The 17,964-nt window shown below is 39.2% G+C and overlaps 1 protein-coding gene across 3 annotated transcripts in view; it reads left to right on the top strand.

Moving 5' to 3' along the window:
- The window catches only part of LOC107187372 (heterogeneous nuclear ribonucleoprotein L), a 181,175-nt gene that overhangs the window by 98,358 nt on the left and 64,853 nt on the right, over nt 1-17,964 (top strand). The window lies entirely within an intron of this gene.

Genomic DNA, 17,964 nt, shown 5'->3' with positions numbered 1-17,964 from the left:
CTTTATTGAAAAGGTATTTATAGAACATTATTAAATACTCATAATGCATTCGGGTTAGATGATCCGACCTATCATTCATTTCCGCTTCAGCTTCCGTTTCTAACTGTACGAAGTGCTTGAAAATATTAAATGCAACAATTTGGAATTTAATATTATTCCCTTGACCTCTTCAGACTTGACCTTTTCCTTTTCTTTTGCGGTAATTACAATTGTTACATTTTCTAAAATTTATACATATTCATTGATCTTTAACCCTGCTGGTCTCCTCGGGTCTATATGGCCTGAAATAAAGATTATATTTCAATAGGTATTCTGTTTTTAAATATCTGTTTTATAGTAACCAACGTACTTAAATTTTACGTCTACCTTTTCGTGTATTTCCCACTTTTTAAAAACAAATCACTTCAAAGAATGAAATAATCTTTTTCGATGGGATACACGATAAAAATAGGTGAAGAAAACTACAGGGTTAAATTATTAACAAAGATCATCGTAACATCGTGCATAGCCACTGGTCCAGCTTCCGAGTGGTTGCCAGTCAAAGGGTTAAGAATGAAATCGATTTAAAAATCGGCCTATCTTCCAACTTCTCCCCGAGCAGTGTATTCGAACAATGCATCTAACCGTGCGTCTGGCTTCATTCACGCGTATCGTACGTTTTCCAAGCGAATCGAAAGTTCTATACGCGATGCACAGAGTAGAACGGGTGGACAACCCGAGTAACGTGTGTTGCGTTCGCGAAACATTGTAGAGGCGCCCGCGATACGCAGTTAAATATGGTTCCACTTTGCTCGACTTCGCCTAACGACCGGACGATCCAACGACGCGTGTCTTTTGTTGCTCTTGCCCCCTCTTATTTTCGTCCTGCCATTTAGTGGCACATGTTTACACGCCATGTTTATGAACTGCGAACATCGAAACGAAGAAAAAGGATTCGGTGCGGCGAAATTCTAATGGTCCTGTTATCCGTGTGGGTGGCACTGGTTTATTCGCGTACCTCTTCCACCTGAAATTACACTAGTAAATTCTACGGTACAGATGACAGGTGTTTCTGTAGATTTTTTCGTTAAAAAAGACTGGAACACTACAGCCATTTAGTCTACAAGTGAAACAAATGTTCATTTCTCTTTTTTTTTTAATGAAAAAATCGTGCAGTGCATTGTAGAAAGGGAGAACTATTTTAGAAAATTTGTGTGTATTGCTGTAACCTTCAGGTAGAAAGGAAAATTGTGTCTATTGCTGTTATAACGAACTCATTAATTCTTTATAATCGATATCTTTTTTTTTTTGAAAATTTTTTTTTTTTTCCTGCTGAGAATTGTCCAAGGTTCTAAGTAGACGGTAACGTTGTTCTGGAAGTTGTCCTAGTCCCATTGTGTTCGACATCGAACTTGCACAAAAGACAAACGTTTGTTCCCGAAGAAACTGTTTTAACTCGCGGATACTTCACGAAGGTAATACGATGAAAGTTGCCGTGCTACATTGCGTAGTTTCATCGAACGCTGTCAGTGTTCTGCAGCTTTTACCAATATACGAGTCTCGCCAAAAAGTTGTTCAAATCAGGCTACAACTCTTTTGCTATTTCTCATCGAACAGCTTTGTCAAATTGACTGCCACCGTGAAAAAGGTCGTACGTAGTCAGACACACTTTATTTCGTTTTTAAGTCATAAATCTTTCTTTTATCTGTCACTAAGCGCATTTCGACATAAATTGTTAACTAGTCACACACATATAGGTAGTTTTACCATTGTTATTGTATATTTTCTATTTTATTTTTGTCTTATCTTTTATTCACGTGTCCTTGTTTATATTCATGATGTCTTTGTATCAGAATATAGGCTGTTTGCCTTATTTTAAATTACACTGCGATATTAATTTTACACAAAAATTTTGAAACGGTATTTAAATAATCCAGCCTCTTTGCAATGTTTCAACTACGAGTTATCTCGTAAATGATCAAAGTTTACCGTGATATTTATTTCATTTCACTTCTCCAAACCCTTCAGTAAAGTGAATAAAAAAAAAAAAGATCTATATTTCTGTAGCGTACCATCAGTACAAACCAAAAGGTTCACGCCACGGTCAGCTCGGTAACCGTCGAAGGAAAGTACGTCGTTAATAAAACATCGTGTTTACTAGTAGGTATATACACGGTGGGCTACGAAACGTGAACAGTTTAGATTATTCTACTACTACCTGTTCGATCGAAAATATTTTTTGAATGCTTTTCAACATCAGTTCAGACGTCATAAATAGAACTAAGCAGTCGTTTCTTAACACTAGAACTGCCAAACTCGTCAAAATGACAGATTACAATATATATTATATTTACTATGATACCTGGCAAATTCATAACAGTATTCGCTAAAAAATGGTTGGTTTATCTATAAAAACTGAAGATGACTTTTAAAACTCTGACAAGAAAAGTGTCGACAAAAAATTTGGTACAATCATCTTAACCACTTGAGGTATACTGACCACGTATGTGTACCTATAGTTTTTCTTTCATTCAAGCAGTATTCCGAAACTGTAATTAAATATTCACTAAGAAATTCCCCATCAAAAATCAATATTCTACCAATTGATTGTCGTTAATATTTCTAAAAATATTTTAATTAAGTACAACTATAGAAATATTCTTTCTGGTCTCAATAAATTCCTCCCAGATGAGGTTGAAGCTCTCCCTGAATCATGTTATTTAGCTTAAAAAATGTTCGATCGCACAGCTACCACTAGAACAATCCAAGCTTCGGTGAGGCACGTTTCGTGGACCACCCTGTATATACGCGCGTGTATCCACCGTTGAAACATACGGGATCGTTCTCAATTATTCACCGTTTTGCGGCAAGTACCGGCCGTGGGCCGGCCTGATACAACTTTAAATCCATTTGGATCTCGTAAATGTCGTCGGAACGGTTCGCGACATAAATTTCCGCCAGGAGAACGGTGGTCAGCCGCGGAGAGATACCGTCCGGTTAGTGTGACCGTAAATCCGCGTTATAACGATCACGAGGAACGTATGTGTGTTTGTCTCCCCCCCCCCCCTCGATGGTTTTAGAATGGACCCCACTGATTTTACAATGCAATGAAAGAGAGAAGAACCCTCTTTCTCTACATAAGAGAGAGTTCAATGTTTCACGGTCAAGAGGACACTTTGCGCGCACGTGAATTTCGTGTCTGGTTCCACGGAGACAAACGCCTTTCTACTGGTGCCATTCTTCTCCAGTCGGTGGCGGGTTTGGCAACGTGTCAACGTCCAGATTGTCTCCTCGCGACGACTTGATCTAACATCTGCTAGAACATACTGAACAAAAAAACATGTAGAAGCGAACGTGCGATTTACCATCGCCCTTTTTACAAGACGAACGGTACCACGCGCCATTTTTATGGCGGCACAGAGGTGGACCGTTTAGTGTTTGTTTTACGACCGCAATTTTACGCCATTGATGTAACACTCTGTGGACGTTCGTTAACTCGGAGTTTCTACCGCAAACTTTCTAACGCTTGTTTTTTTATTTTCGTACTTTTGTTTCATCGAAACTTTTTTATACTCGGAAACAGTATGCTTTAAAGTACCCGGGGGGGACGGTTTACGGTTCTTATTGTTCGGAATAGGATTTTGTTTTCTCGTGTAATTAAAACCAACGTTCGAACCACCGAGGCTTTTTTCACCCTTTAACGGCTAATGTTGCATCGGTGCAACAGTCGTCTTACGGGTGCGTTAGATTGTGTCTGCGATTAATATCTGACTTCTGTTAGCAAGGATTCGTAATTTCACTGACACTAACGTAGATCTCAGCGTTTTTGGTTGGGAAATACAAATATGTTCTCCTAAAAAATAAATAAAAAGACCAAAAAAAAAATGCGCGGTTTAATACCGATATTTTCGACTTCATAATAACAAGATCGATTTCATAATTTTGGTATAACGATTTTTAGGTTGGGCGTTGAAGGGTTAACTTTACGATGCATGAATCTGGCGTTCATCAGATTTGCATATCGTGGATGAAAAAGACCCACAGCAGCTTGCACATTATATAACAAATTTTTGCATTCATAAATCAGCAGTATTATAAAAATACAGATAATATTAATATGAAAAATTACTAACTACATTTTTTACACATATAATTGTATGTTCTTTACATATCAGTTTTTTACAGTTGACGCAGGCTCTGTCACATTTTCTGTCTTTTATGTGTGGGCACATAAAGCAATATTTTTTTGACGGAATTTCGGTTGGTGTATTTTCTTTTTCTGGTACGTGGTAAATTAAGCTAAGATATCTAAGCATATCAAGTAATAACCATTAGACTCCACTGAATGCATGGATCAAATTTATACAGGATTATATATGCATATCCAATTGAAAGGTACAAAACATCTACCGTATGAAAATTGGTAAAATTTGAATTTCCACTTTTTCTTCCCTTCACTTATTCTGTGAAGCTTAAGAAGTCAGTATTACATCTATGAATTTTCAAGGAAGGAATACACACTGCCACGTGCAATTATTTCATTGTACAAGAAATAAATCTAAGAATAAATATTCAACTGGGTGTAAAAGTGCCCACGTTATGCATCCTTAGGGTTAATGTTATTGTACACGGTGCTCATATTCGTTAGAATGTTATTAAAGCCTAGAGCTAGACAATATCGCAATATCGCGATGGCTGAAGTGGTCGGGGAAACTTCACTTTTCGAAAGTATTTTTCCGTGCTTGAGTGGAGAGGAGGAGGAGGGGGTATTCTTTGAGAATTCTTACTTGAATGTTCTTACTTGGATGCACTTTCTAACTTGTTTTGCGTTGAAAATGCGAGTCGAGGTACAGAGAAGAGACTCGTAACTGTTTCCAAGAAACCACGAAACGTAAAGAAACGATCTTACATTAAATTCTTCTCCGACAGGTTTGTTCTATAATCCGGTAGCAAAATAAATTTAATCTAATATGAAACTCGAAGGAACACGTGTCGTGCAAGCTGTGAAAATGTCGAATTTAATACCATAATTAGTTCAGGAAACGTTACTTCCGCCAACGTGAATAAAGTTATCTCGAGGAAATCGCATTTAAACTTTTCCGAACTCGTATTCCTGCATCAGAGCGCCACTCTGTTCGAATTCCCGTAATCCCGTTACCTTATCGAATTACGGCGGGCGATCCTCCGAATGTCATTTTGAATTTCGAATTTTTTGACTCTACAATGGTGAACAACCAGCTGGAATTGTTCTACATTTTTGTTCGTCTCGAACTGGTGTTACGGTGGATGATTAATTTATTATGACCATATGGAGGAATTATATATTTTATATTTTCGGAGTTAGAAACCAGGTAGACAATCGTGGCTCGATAGGAATCGATCAAACGCCCAGTCGAGTGGAATCCAGATCAATGGTCAGCGTGGCGGTAACGTAATTTCGTTGAAACGCGTCGCATACCGGCCTAACACCAACGAAATATATTACGGCCGTTGGATACGCGGTCGGCGTAAAACAGCCGGAAATAGCAGAAATTAATTCATCGGTCACTAATGCCCCCTCCGGCCAGGTTAACCGCATAACTATGAACGACGGCCGACGCTTTGAAACGCGGCGTATCACGTTATAAATCAGCCCTTCTGTTTTCCGAGGCCTAATGAATTCCCTGGTTTCACCCCGAGGATCAAGATTCACCGTGGCGTTCGGCGGGCATCTCTAGCCAGGTCTACGAATTACGTAAAGCCCGATAAGAATGGCGGCCAATTAACTGATCGAGATCAAAACCGTCTATCCGTTCGCTTTATCCACCAGGTCGCCGTGTTACGATCATAATTATCTGGCCCGCGTAATTATTTTTGGTCGAGATTGAAACGGTCCCCCGATCGAATGCCTCGGGAAAACGGATAGACGGTCGGGTTCACAGGTGTTTCATCTTGATATTACTCGGCCCAATTACCGCATTAATATTCATTAGACGATTATGAAAATTCTCGACGGTATTGGAGCACGTGGGCGGAGGCAACTTTTCCACGGTGAATTTAAATAAATTTCCGTTCACCGAGCCGAAGACGTGAAATTTTTCCTGTTCTCGGGGATACTTCTATGCGGTCTATTTTTTACGAGTACAGCGGGTATCATTAGTTCGTCGTTGGGAGAGTCGAAGTTGTTTTTGTCTTGATAGATAATTAGAATTCGTGGGGATAACAGACTGTTCTTCTTAATATTTGGTACCTTCTTTTTTAAAATAATTTTTCGAGTATACTTTCACTGTTATCTGTACCAACCACTGTGTTTTTGTCGAATTCAATATTTATTTTCGAGCAAATCAAGAAGCATATATTGTTCCAGTGGTAATTTTCCTAATTCTTCAACGTTCGATGCCATTTTGAAAGACGGAAAGGATATAAAGGTGTTTTAAATTTAAACAGTGTTGTCAGTTTGTTTAGAGAATTTTGTATTTCCTGTAAACGTGGAGATCTTCACATTAGTGAAACTACCGATCCTTACTGACAAAAGTTAAATATTAACCGGCGATAGAATTTGATGCACTTTTAAAATGTTCGTTGCATCAGTGCAACACTGGAAATTGAATGGTGGAAATAGTTACCTTTTACATTATAAAAATACCATTAATTAGAATCGTTGAATGAACAATTTCATTCATCGCGGAAGCACGCGATCGCTAGTGACAGATCGGGCAACGTTATGAATCCGTTCGCGATTACGACAGATCGTGCGTGGGCGATTTAATTTCCGTGGAACGCACGCGTGCGCACCTCAAACGACGGGGTTGATTCACGGGGCTGATTCATCGGTCGGCGATCAGCCTGACCGCGGAGAAGAAGTGTCATACATTGCACAGGTGCAATATCTGGCATCTCCCACGCGACTGACCGTGTTGAACGTACAGAAACAGCGCAAGGACAGTAAGATACTGGCAGATGTTTCGATGCAACAGCGTATATACTCGCTAACAGGCTGGTAATGAAGTGGTAGAGGTGACGATAGCTTGTACTATTTACTTCAGAATTTTGCGTTGTATAGACAATTGTATTCTGTAATGGTGTGTAGAAATCGACAATAGTATTTGAACAATGGTATTACACATCTACAGCACTATAGATTGTTACATAGTATTAAATTAGTAATAAATATTCTTGGGTCTACCAATGAGTTATCTTCTATTTCTTTGCGAAATTGCTTCTGTTGGAGACAATGATTTATACTATTGTATTCGTAACAATTTTCTAGCATCCTGTATCCTATTCTTCTTTAACAAAAAGTCGAAAATATATTTTCGATTTAAAATATATCCTTTCAGAATTACAAGCATCACTTACTGGTACACCTGGTACAATTTCTGTACATTCAATATTTGATATTTTTGTAAAACTTCTGTTAACTTTCTGCACTGGAATAACGTACTACGTAGGTCGATGGTGATTTGTCCCAAGAATGGCAACGACATGCTACAAAAATCGATGATGATTTATCTCAAAACGGAGGAATAACGTGCCTGGCACGTCCACTTTTGTTCTGCCTTGAAGTTTATCATTCTGTACAAAATCATTAGTAAAGAGATTTATTGTATCCATCTAAAAATTTGTGTAGAAACAGGTTCTAGGCGCGAGACTCCCGATTTCAAGCTATGACTCACTTCGATTTATTGTGGATTGTTTGATCACTCGTATTAGCGAATCAATTTTTACAGCGATTAATTAATACTCTTTATGCATTTTGCATCCTCGAAATAATTATTTCGTACTTCGATCGAGTTCGTCGAAGACCTTACAGAAAGCAGAAATTACGCTATCCATCGAAGCAAAGTCAATTTCGTTAAAACTCTACAAGCAATTCTATCACGCAACCGAAAAAACAAAAACAAAAGCGCGCAGTGTTTTCGAGCATTTCCGCCTCGTTGAACGCGACGACGACGCGATGAATTCGCGAGAAAATTCCCGGCCTGAACAAAAGCCCGTCGTTGCCCGCCGTCGCATCTGCGCTTTTCCGCTTTTCCGGGGTCGTTCATAAGGGAGAGATAAAAGTGAATCGGCAAGAGCTCCGAACTCTGCCAGTCCGGTCGAGCTTTCCCAGTTAGCGGACGTATTTTGAGCATTTTTTATCGCGGGCAAATACGACAGTATACGTGTACACATATACAGAGTGTCCTAAAAACTTCGTCTCCCGGAATTGAGGGGTCCCTGGGATCATTTGAAACAAGTTTTTCCTTAGTAAAAATATTATCCCAGGCTTCATTAACGAGATGTTAATGAAAAACCCCGATCAATCATATTCCCCCTGTCCGTATATGCTATGAATAATATACAGAGTGTCCCAAAAGCTTCGTCTCCCGGAATTGAGGGGTCCCTGGGATGATTTGAAACAAGTTTTTCAAAAAGTAGCATTCACACGTACAAACGAAGGAAGTAAGCGTGAGAGTTGGATTTTTAGTGAAGCTACGGAATCGTATGAATGCTGCTTTATTATTGATTTGGCAAAATTACCGAATCGGTAAAAAAGGACTGTATCGTTTGAACTCGCTGTGACACATTAAACTGATTAAACGTTGGTCGATGTTCGGATATTTTATTTATATTGCCTCTGGAGTGCATATTATATCTTCAGTCAGTCTTAACTATCTTGGTCATACGAACGAAATCTTCGCCACTCTGCTATTAAAACCTAGTTTCAGGTATATTGAATGTAATGCAATCCCCTGAAAGAAATGTAACAGGTGAAAAATTTTCATTTTATTGCCTGATATATCTTCTAATGCGTGGATCCACCATTCAGAAAACTGTCGAAAGTCAGAGACCAATACGACAGTATTGATTCAATAATTACACCGAAATGGCCCAAGTGTCAGTTTATTTAATATACGAATAAATTAGTTGCCGTTTCGAACTGTGGTGCGACTCACTGAACAGGCGCTAACTTCTTTATTTTTTGGACTCGACCTTCAAATTTGAATGCAAAAATCAATTTTTCAATGCTCTAAAGTATATTTTTGACATGTTGCACCTTTGATTTATGTAAACAAAATTTTTGTTTGGGTCTGTTAGACGAGAATTCCCCTTATTATTCATCCAGAGCCACGTTACAGAATCGCTAAAAAAATCATTTCATAACCCAAAGGAACAGAAGCGTTTCACAGTGAAACGGACGAGCGAAGGCAAAACGGTATTTGCTCGAGACGAATGAATAAGATCCTCTACCGGTTTCACGCGACCTAGAACAGCGTGGTACAGCAAGATTATGCTTGTACGTTTTCGTCGAAGGAACTCAGGCAACGCGTCCCAGCCTCTCGACGAATTTCAAATTCCCTTTGCCTCGATTCTCCGGCCGTGTGTCTGATCGCCCCTCGACGTGCCGCCCGAACGAACGAAATTAATTCCCCCGGCGCTGGCACCCCTTTGCGAGCCTTGTTGTTTCATAAATTTCCATTAATGCTCACGTCGATCGCGCGTGGTTCCGTCGGTTTCGAGCGGAAATGTGAATTAATTGGAAATCAAGCCCGAAATCCCCGCTTTTTTTTTTCTATCCCTATCGAATAGAAGATTATAAATCCATGATTCAGTGTCCGTTCGACGAGAGTAACGCGTTGGCCAAATAAGCACAACGGGACTGACGAAGCTTTTTCTCGTCGTCAGCTCGTACGAGGTGGCCGCGATATTCTACCATCAGAACACGGTCAGCGGACTCGGAAAAGCTTTCTCGAATCGATGTGACACAGAGGAGTGACTTGCCAGCATCAGCAGAATACCAGGCTGCTCTGTGTGTCTGCTCGCATTTTTGTTACGCCTCGTGTCTCTTTGCGCTACTCGCCCCTTTTTTTTTGTTACCCTTTCTCTTCCCTTCTGCCCTGGGTTTCCTTGATTTAAGCGAACGAGGAAGACTGTTTCCTTCATTGGATTTCATTCAGTGAGACATATTTTCCGTTCCTATATCATGGGGAACATTTTCGTTTCCTATGGTGTTTCAAAAGATTATTTGTGTTTGGTTTTTTTCTTTAATATTCAATTAGTCGCATGGGGAGATCGCATTTTCGAAACGAGAAAAAATGTGCTTCTATTCAACGAAACGCGCCTGTAATAGTATAATGCACAATAGCAAAAAAAAAATGATTTAAACCAGTTCCTATCGAGTTTTTTGAAACGTATTTAGAATAAAACACCTAAAATAATAGTCATTCATAAAAAAATTGAAAAAGGGTTAGAGCGCAAAGGGTTAAGAGAAGAAAGAGATTCCTAAATTTGTTCTTATCCCTTCTCAACTACTTTAGAACCCGTTACATTGCATAAGAATCGACAATCTAATCATTACAAATCATTACATTCCATCGTCTTTCAATTTCCCTATCAATCCCACCGTTTTATTTCTCTTTTCCTCCTCCTTTCCCTCCCTCAGAGTTTCCCTTTACAACCGATCTTCCTCCCTCGTGCTTCCAACCCACATCCGCACCTGTTTCTCCCGGGGTGTCCGCTTAATGCACACGGAATCCGGAATCCTTAATTCAACTTTCGACCGGGAATCCAATAAGATGCTCGGGCTCGTCGAGAGGGCGGCGTGGAGGAAATGAGGCGGCGTTGCACGGGTGCATTGGTGAACACGTTCCTTCTTCCAGCGCGAAATTAGCGTTTTCGAGTGCTTGAATAATTCCGTCGTATGACTCCGCCCTGCGTCTCTTTCCCCACCTTCTTCGCCCCATCGCCGTCAGCCCAAGCCGTAGCTCCACGCTTTAATAATTTTACTCGAGAGCTAGCAATTGCGGGATGCAATACCGCGTAAACCCATTCGCCGCTCGTAGTATATTCCCCTCCGTTCTCTGTTTCTCTCCCTCTCCGTGCCTTCGAGCCAGTTTACCGCGGGAATAGAACCGTTTACTTCGATATTTATAAGCATTTTCGCGATTCACTTTGTTCGCCGGAAAGAGAGAGGGACGACCAGCCCTGAATGAGGTAAAAAGAAAAAAGATACAGACCTCCTGGACGCGCAGTGATTTCCAGACCGGTGCTCCACGGTTAGTCGAGGAGCTTGTTTACGAGAAAATGAAAATTACGCTGCGTATTAGACGACTGGAGAGCCTTGAACTAGTTACAGGCTTGGGAAATAATGGAGAAGATGTTTGGAATTGAATGAATACACTGGATGATTCGGGATGAGTGTGGGTTTGTCTAGGTTTGATTGATTGTTTGGGAATTTAGTAGGAATGAAATGAATATGGAGGAGTTTACGGGAATTAAAGATTCATGCAGCGAGATTCGTAGCTCGGTGCAGTGGTTGTATTTAAGTTGAAGGAATATAGTGGCTGATGGAGTGAGGCTAAAACACCAAGCGTATCGACTTCGAGTATCGTCTGGCCACGGTCGTCGACCTCCCAGCGCAACAGAAAAAACGAGAAACGTTTAATTCATACGGGAGTACGGTCTGTTGGTTACATCGTTCACAAATCACCGGCGTTCGAGGGAACCGGCTCGAAAACTTCAGTAAAACAAAAAAATAGAAGCCGTGAAACATCGGCGAAATCTTGCCCAAAAGTTTCACCGCGTGTTCATCGCGCCAACTATTTCTACCCGATATTTTTCATCCCCGTCCTTCTCTCTAGCCCCTCTCTCTCATTTTTTGGTTATTTTCTGGCAACAGCACGAAATTTTTATCCGGTGAAAAAAGTGTCTCGACAAAAGAGCAACGGCGTTTTTTTCTTCCTTTCCCGCCAGCCGGCACCGCGATAAATCACACGAAATATTACCGGCAAAAATGCATAGTCCCTACTGCTAGGACGTATCAGCTTCTCTCTTCTCGCAAGCTCGCGCGCAAGTGCAATTACAGTTATTGCCGTGCACGAAGCCTGCTAGGCAAACAGATACGCGTATTTCCTTATGTTCCCTCCTTTGTTGACGCTTTATACAGACCCCCTGTACGGTCAGGAAGCTTCGAAGGCTCTATGAACATCGACTCTGTGTGTGTGTGTGTGTGTACGGCCTTGGGGTGTTTCAGCGGATCACGTTTTCGTCTCTTCAAACTTACTGTGACCTTCTCCAGGACCTAATCACGATCTCTTCCCCTCGGAATCGTTGAAGCGCTCGAAGACACTATTGGGTTGTTTGGAATGTTTTTTTTTTTTTAGTTTTATTCTTCGTTTTTTGTTATACGATCTTCCCATTTTTTTTTATTTTTTTTTTGTTCTTTTACTGAAACAACTATTCAGCATGCTGACGTATGACTTTGATGTTTACGACGTTTTTCTTGTGGGACATAATATCTCTGTGATCTAAATGGACGATCATCCGACAGGGCAATTTCTGATAAATCTGATGCAAGATTCGTTCGATTTCGTGCACGTGGGGATATATTCGAAATGTGTCTGGAAAATTGTGCATCTTCGCGACGTTATCTGTATCTCATTTTTCTTTTCAGTATCTATAAAGGTACTGAAGACTACACGTGAAGCGATATAATCTTCTTGAATCTCCTTAACCTCCGTGAAGTTCGGTGTATAAAATTTTCCTTCCGTTGTACTAAACTACATCTAAGATTTATGACATCTTCAGAAGGGAAGTACTAAAGTAAATTCAAAGATATTGTGCATTGTTTATATGCAAAGTTTATATTTATAACATGTACTTTAATAGCAAAATGGTTTACATATGATTACTTTAACAATAAACTTTGCCTGATACATTAGACATGCTAGCGTTTTCAAGCCATTAACAAGCACGAAATTTCATCAACTTTGATGGCCAGTATCTCACTAACCGTCCATTATATTTTACAATTACCAGCGGCATTTGTCACACTGATACGTAGACTGTGAATTTTATGCCTCCGTACAATACAATAAAAGACAAAACTTCAGAGGAAACCTAAATTCCTACATTTGCTACTGTCTTTACAAATGACTTTAGAATATTTCATTTTGCCCTAGCAACAAGCTACTACTTACTTCAAAAATTGAGTTTTGGCAAGCTTTTCGGTAAAAAGGACCACTGTGGCGGCTTGTCCACGAGCAATTCGAGGTTTATTGCGGGCAAGACGCGTTGATCCGGCTCCCTAGTCCAACGTTGATGAATGCGCCGTTGTATGTTTTTCTCAGCCGTCCACGGGGCCCCGTTTTACGTTACACGGTCGCACATCGTCCCGAAATTATTCTTACGAGTACGAGATGCAGAAAGGGGAGACGTTTGTTAACCGAGCGAGCTAGCCAGGACGTTTTTACGATCGTTGAAAATGCTCGCCGACTACTGAGAAGACTTTCGAATTTACGGCGAGCCTCGCGCCGCGACGTAATCCGATAAATTGTACGCGGGAACCGGTTAATTACGGGCCCGTCTAATTCGGCCGAGTTTATACGACTGCGACGCACGACGACAACCTCATCGAATCTCCGCGATCCCGTTTCCGGGTTTAGGGCACGGGCACCTGGTGCAGTTTCGAGAAAGTTACTAAACCCTTCGACAAGTACGGTCGCTACGATCGTTTTTCGTAGTGGAGAGTGGTGCCTCTTTGGTAGCTCATGAGACGGGAGCATCTTGGAGCGTTTACAGAAGCAGAGAAACGAAGTTAAGGGCGCATTCCCACTTGGAGGCTTCATTTTTAAGCGATTGTTAGAACTGAGAATTAATGGACCAAGGAACTTGTAGTTTTTCGTACATTTTAGTTCACATTTCAAGAAAGCATAGTAAAATTTTTGTGTTATTATCTTTTATATTAACAAAGTTATTGCACGTTTGTTGCGGCGTATCGCTCTGAATGGTTGCTACGATTCATATTGTTCTATTCATCGGGCAAAAATGAAAGATAATCATAAAAGTCGCTATTTTTCGAACTACTATGAAGTAGGAAAAACTTTTCTTCACAAAATGGCAGCCATGTGAATAAAAAATTCGATGAGTTTGTAGTTTCTTCAGGTGATTAAAGGAAACTATTCCAGATATTGAGATAATGGTAGTTCACAAGATAAAGATTCGTCTATTCTATTATGTAGTATGTCGAAACTGAAGTAGTTTGGTTAACTCATTATTACGATATCTTGGTAGCCAATTTTGAAAACATGGTTTCGAGAAAAACGCGTTTACTCGTGCAGTGGTACACCGTTCTCTTAATCCACTTTAATCACCCTCTATCTGTATACTTATACATATACATATAGAAGGTCATATTCCCTCTGTCAACGGGTAAAGAGTTCACTGACTCTGTTTATCGACGAGTCCAGGTGACTTGTCTATAGAATCATGAGGGTTACTCGAGTACCTATTTTATTCTACGATTCACTTGCAAAGAGCGAAGATACGTGAGACGTGAGAATATGTTCTTTGTCGCATTGGACGTGTTGAATGTTTAACGAAGGCAACTTCAGAGTAACGACTACAAAGGAACAAGACAGAAACGGGTGGGACTTACTATACTCGTAATCAAGGGTGGAAAGTTCCTGGAAGTCTAGAGACCAGCAAAAAACTTTCTTGCTGATCGAGAACACCTTCAACCGGTCGTTCTATTCTCAATAGCAGCTGACGCGTGGTCAGAGAACTTTTCATTAACTCCTATTCTAGGAGACCTCCTATCAGCTTCTTCGAGCAGGTCTTGATAGCTTCATCTCGAATGTTCTTCTGTCCAAAGGCTGGTCTGACAGTAGCTGATTCGCTGACAGATGAACCGGACTGATTCCAATTTGGTCACTTCACTTTTTTTATCGAATATAGAAACTGTGCTTTTACTTCCTGTAGAAATAAATCGAGTGTGTAAAATATATTTTTTGCATGGGAATTTAGTTTTATTAAATCTGTTTTTGAATGATTTTGGGGTAAATGTACCAATTGCTGGCACCTGAAGATTGTAGCGACACTTCATTTAATCATTTTATGTGTCGTTTAACCTACAAATCGTTTCAATATGGAACATAATAATATTTAACATCTCTTTTATTTAAAAAAAAATAGTTTCATACATTAAGTATGAAGAATTAATTAATAATTAATTTAAACCTACGAGCAATCCCAGCGTCCCTATAAAACTGTCACCTTAAAAATTAAAGTAATTCTTACAAATTGTAACAATTCATTTTATACAATAGATATTGGTTGAACAGTAAAAGTACTGCTCGTTCTTTGGTTTGATTTCGCCATCACTTGTAACTTACATACGTAGTCGCGTTTTTGACCTTCAAATTGCACTTTCATTTTCCAACATTAATTTTTCAATACCAGGTACATACAAGTATATACATATATATTCCTTTGTTTTTATGTAAATTATAAATCCAATTTAATAATAAATTTGTTTGTATACAATTCTTTATACGTCACGGTTTTATTATGTAAAATAAATAAATTGGCATTATTAGGGACGCTGACAGTAATTTGGACATTTACCCTATGTGTTGTAGAATACGATATATCTGTCGTGTCTGATCATTAGTGACTGTTTCTACTCGCGGATATTAATGATTGCATGATGTTATCCGATTCTCATTAATTTTACCATATTCTCAGCATATCAGCATACATTTTTAAATTATTATGCTACTGATATCAAATTTTATCATCATTAATATAAATATAAATAACAAAATGTAAAAGACAGGTCAGACAAGAAAGAAATGAATTTATTCTTTATTTTCTACCGAAGTACCTGAACGCTAAGATCGCCATTATCATGATTATCTAGCATACATTGCGTATAATGCAGACGTGTGTGCACGGATGAGACATTGGATATGTTATACGGATATTGGATAGGATTTTAACGTGTTTCAAAACGTCCCAGTTGAATACTGTCGGGGGCGGTTCGATGAAAGTAGAACTTCCCGGTGCTCAAAGGAAACGAAAAATTCCCCGTGGTAAGCTCGGAGATTTTTCAGGGAAGCTTCGTCGGTCAACGGCAAAGAATTAAAAAAATTTTTTTCCCCGGGAACAAAGAGGGAAAACCTGTGTACCACGTCGTGGAAAATAAAAAAAAAAGAAAACTTTCGAAACCGGAGTACGGCGTGCGTAATCACGTCAAAGAGACTTCGCGCGGAAGAGTGACGTGTAATAACGGCAACTTGATTGAAATTTAATAAAACGGTACGGTAGCATATATGGTGTTCAAGAAATAATACGGAAATATAGAACAGTGATTTCACAAAGAAGCTTCTTTTACGAAAGAATTGAACGTTGTCAGTTGTCCAATATGTATTTCTATTCTTACCGAACGTTAATGATATATTTCTTAGTAAGAATGTCCTATCTAACAAATTATCGGTTTTCAAGATTTTTCAAAATATTTGGACCCCTATATATTTTCATTTTTTAGTTAAAGTTAGAATGCTATGTGTGCTTTTTGAGGCTTCAGACGCAGTCTAATTTATTTGTCACTAACTGATTTTTAAATAATTTTGTTGACCCGCTTTTAAAATTTTTTTTTCGTACTGATTTTGTAAAAACTCATTTGGGAAACGTTTTCTGATACAACCAATAAGTAACGAGTTATTTTAGATAGTAGCTTTTATTAATTTACCCTGTATACTACCAGCCAAAAGTATGGGACCAGAGTTCACGATCGATAGAACAGTCTCTCATTATTCTATTACGATACAATCAAAGTGACGGATTCAGTACATACACAAATCATGTCCAATTAGTTTTAGAACATTACTTTTGTCATATCTTTGTAACATAATATTTTTCTCTTTCTTTAACATTAGAACTACCAAACAAGTCAAAATGACTTGTCAGTACACTCCTATAACTATGATTAATATATTATACCAATACATTTTCTGAGATCTTTGAAACTTTTATTACGATATGAAAGTGAGGAAATTAGTTAATTTATAAGTTTGTAAATTTCCAACAGTTTGCCATGTTTATCGATTGATCAATTAACTTTTCGCCGGTAGTGTATCTATATGTAATAACGCATCAGAATACACACGAGGTTTTCGACGAACGAATAAAATAAATAGTTGAATTCCTGCCACGGTATGAAAACGTTCATCGCGTGATGCATAGACACTGCGCACAGGTTCTCCGATTGGAGGCCAGCTAGGGACGTCCGCGTATATTTGTATAATTTATTTTGCAACGGTACATGCATAGCTAATCGGGGGATTTATGGGATGGAGGGGGAGTCTAGCGGACCGTGCACATGAAATTCTCGTGTTAATAATTCTGTACGCGCAATTCGTCGAATCGGACTGCGTGGAATGTGTTAAATTTCACCGTTGACCGGACTGAAATTATGACGACTCGATTTTAGATTAATAGCTGTCTCCGGTACAATGACACGGAAATGAGTTTGGAATACACTATCACCTTACCAATCATTCCACAATAGTTTCTGGTAACGTGAACGATCAGACTGAAATCAGTCTTTATGTGCAGTAAAACTTGGATTAGTAGTAAAATTCGGACTGAAGCGTGGGTGCTCGCGAAGTAGAGGAATCGATTCTAAATACACTGCGTGGGCATAACTATGAAACCACCCTAAAATTTTCAGTTTTTATGTACATATTGTGGTTAAAATAAAAACGAACCAAGTATGCCATATCTGAAAAGAATAAATTATATTTCTAGGAAAAAGTTGTTCTTTTTCATTGTAACCATAATACGTAAGGATCGAAAATTTTAGGGTGGTTTTATAGCTATGCCACGCACTGTATAGATTCAACGCCGAACTTAGAGAAGTACAGCGAGTGAATTTGAAAGACCTAGTGGTGGGGATGAACATCGGGTGATTACGCTGTAAATCGTAGTAAAATTTACTGCAAAGTAAATCCTCGATGAGTGTCCGAACGCTCCTCGAGACTGACAAGGATAGTTCCCCAGATGTAACGCTGACATTTTAATGAGGTTTAGCACAGCGATAGAGCTTGGAATTCTGAAGCCAATGATATTTGTCAACCGCATATGACCATTAGTTTATGAAATATTTAATGTTCTTTGCCGGGGAGCTTTGGAGCACTCCTCGAGGATTTACTGTATTGGCATTCTTTTCTCCTATTCATACAT

The sequence above is a fragment of the Dufourea novaeangliae genome, unplaced genomic scaffold (genome assembly GCF_001272555.1).
Source record: "Dufourea novaeangliae isolate 0120121106 unplaced genomic scaffold, ASM127255v1 scaffold14, whole genome shotgun sequence".
Lineage (NCBI taxonomy): Eukaryota > Metazoa > Arthropoda > Insecta > Hymenoptera > Halictidae > Dufourea > Dufourea novaeangliae.
Note: the sequence above shows the minus strand (reverse complement) of the source record. Positions and strands in the feature narration are given on the sequence as shown.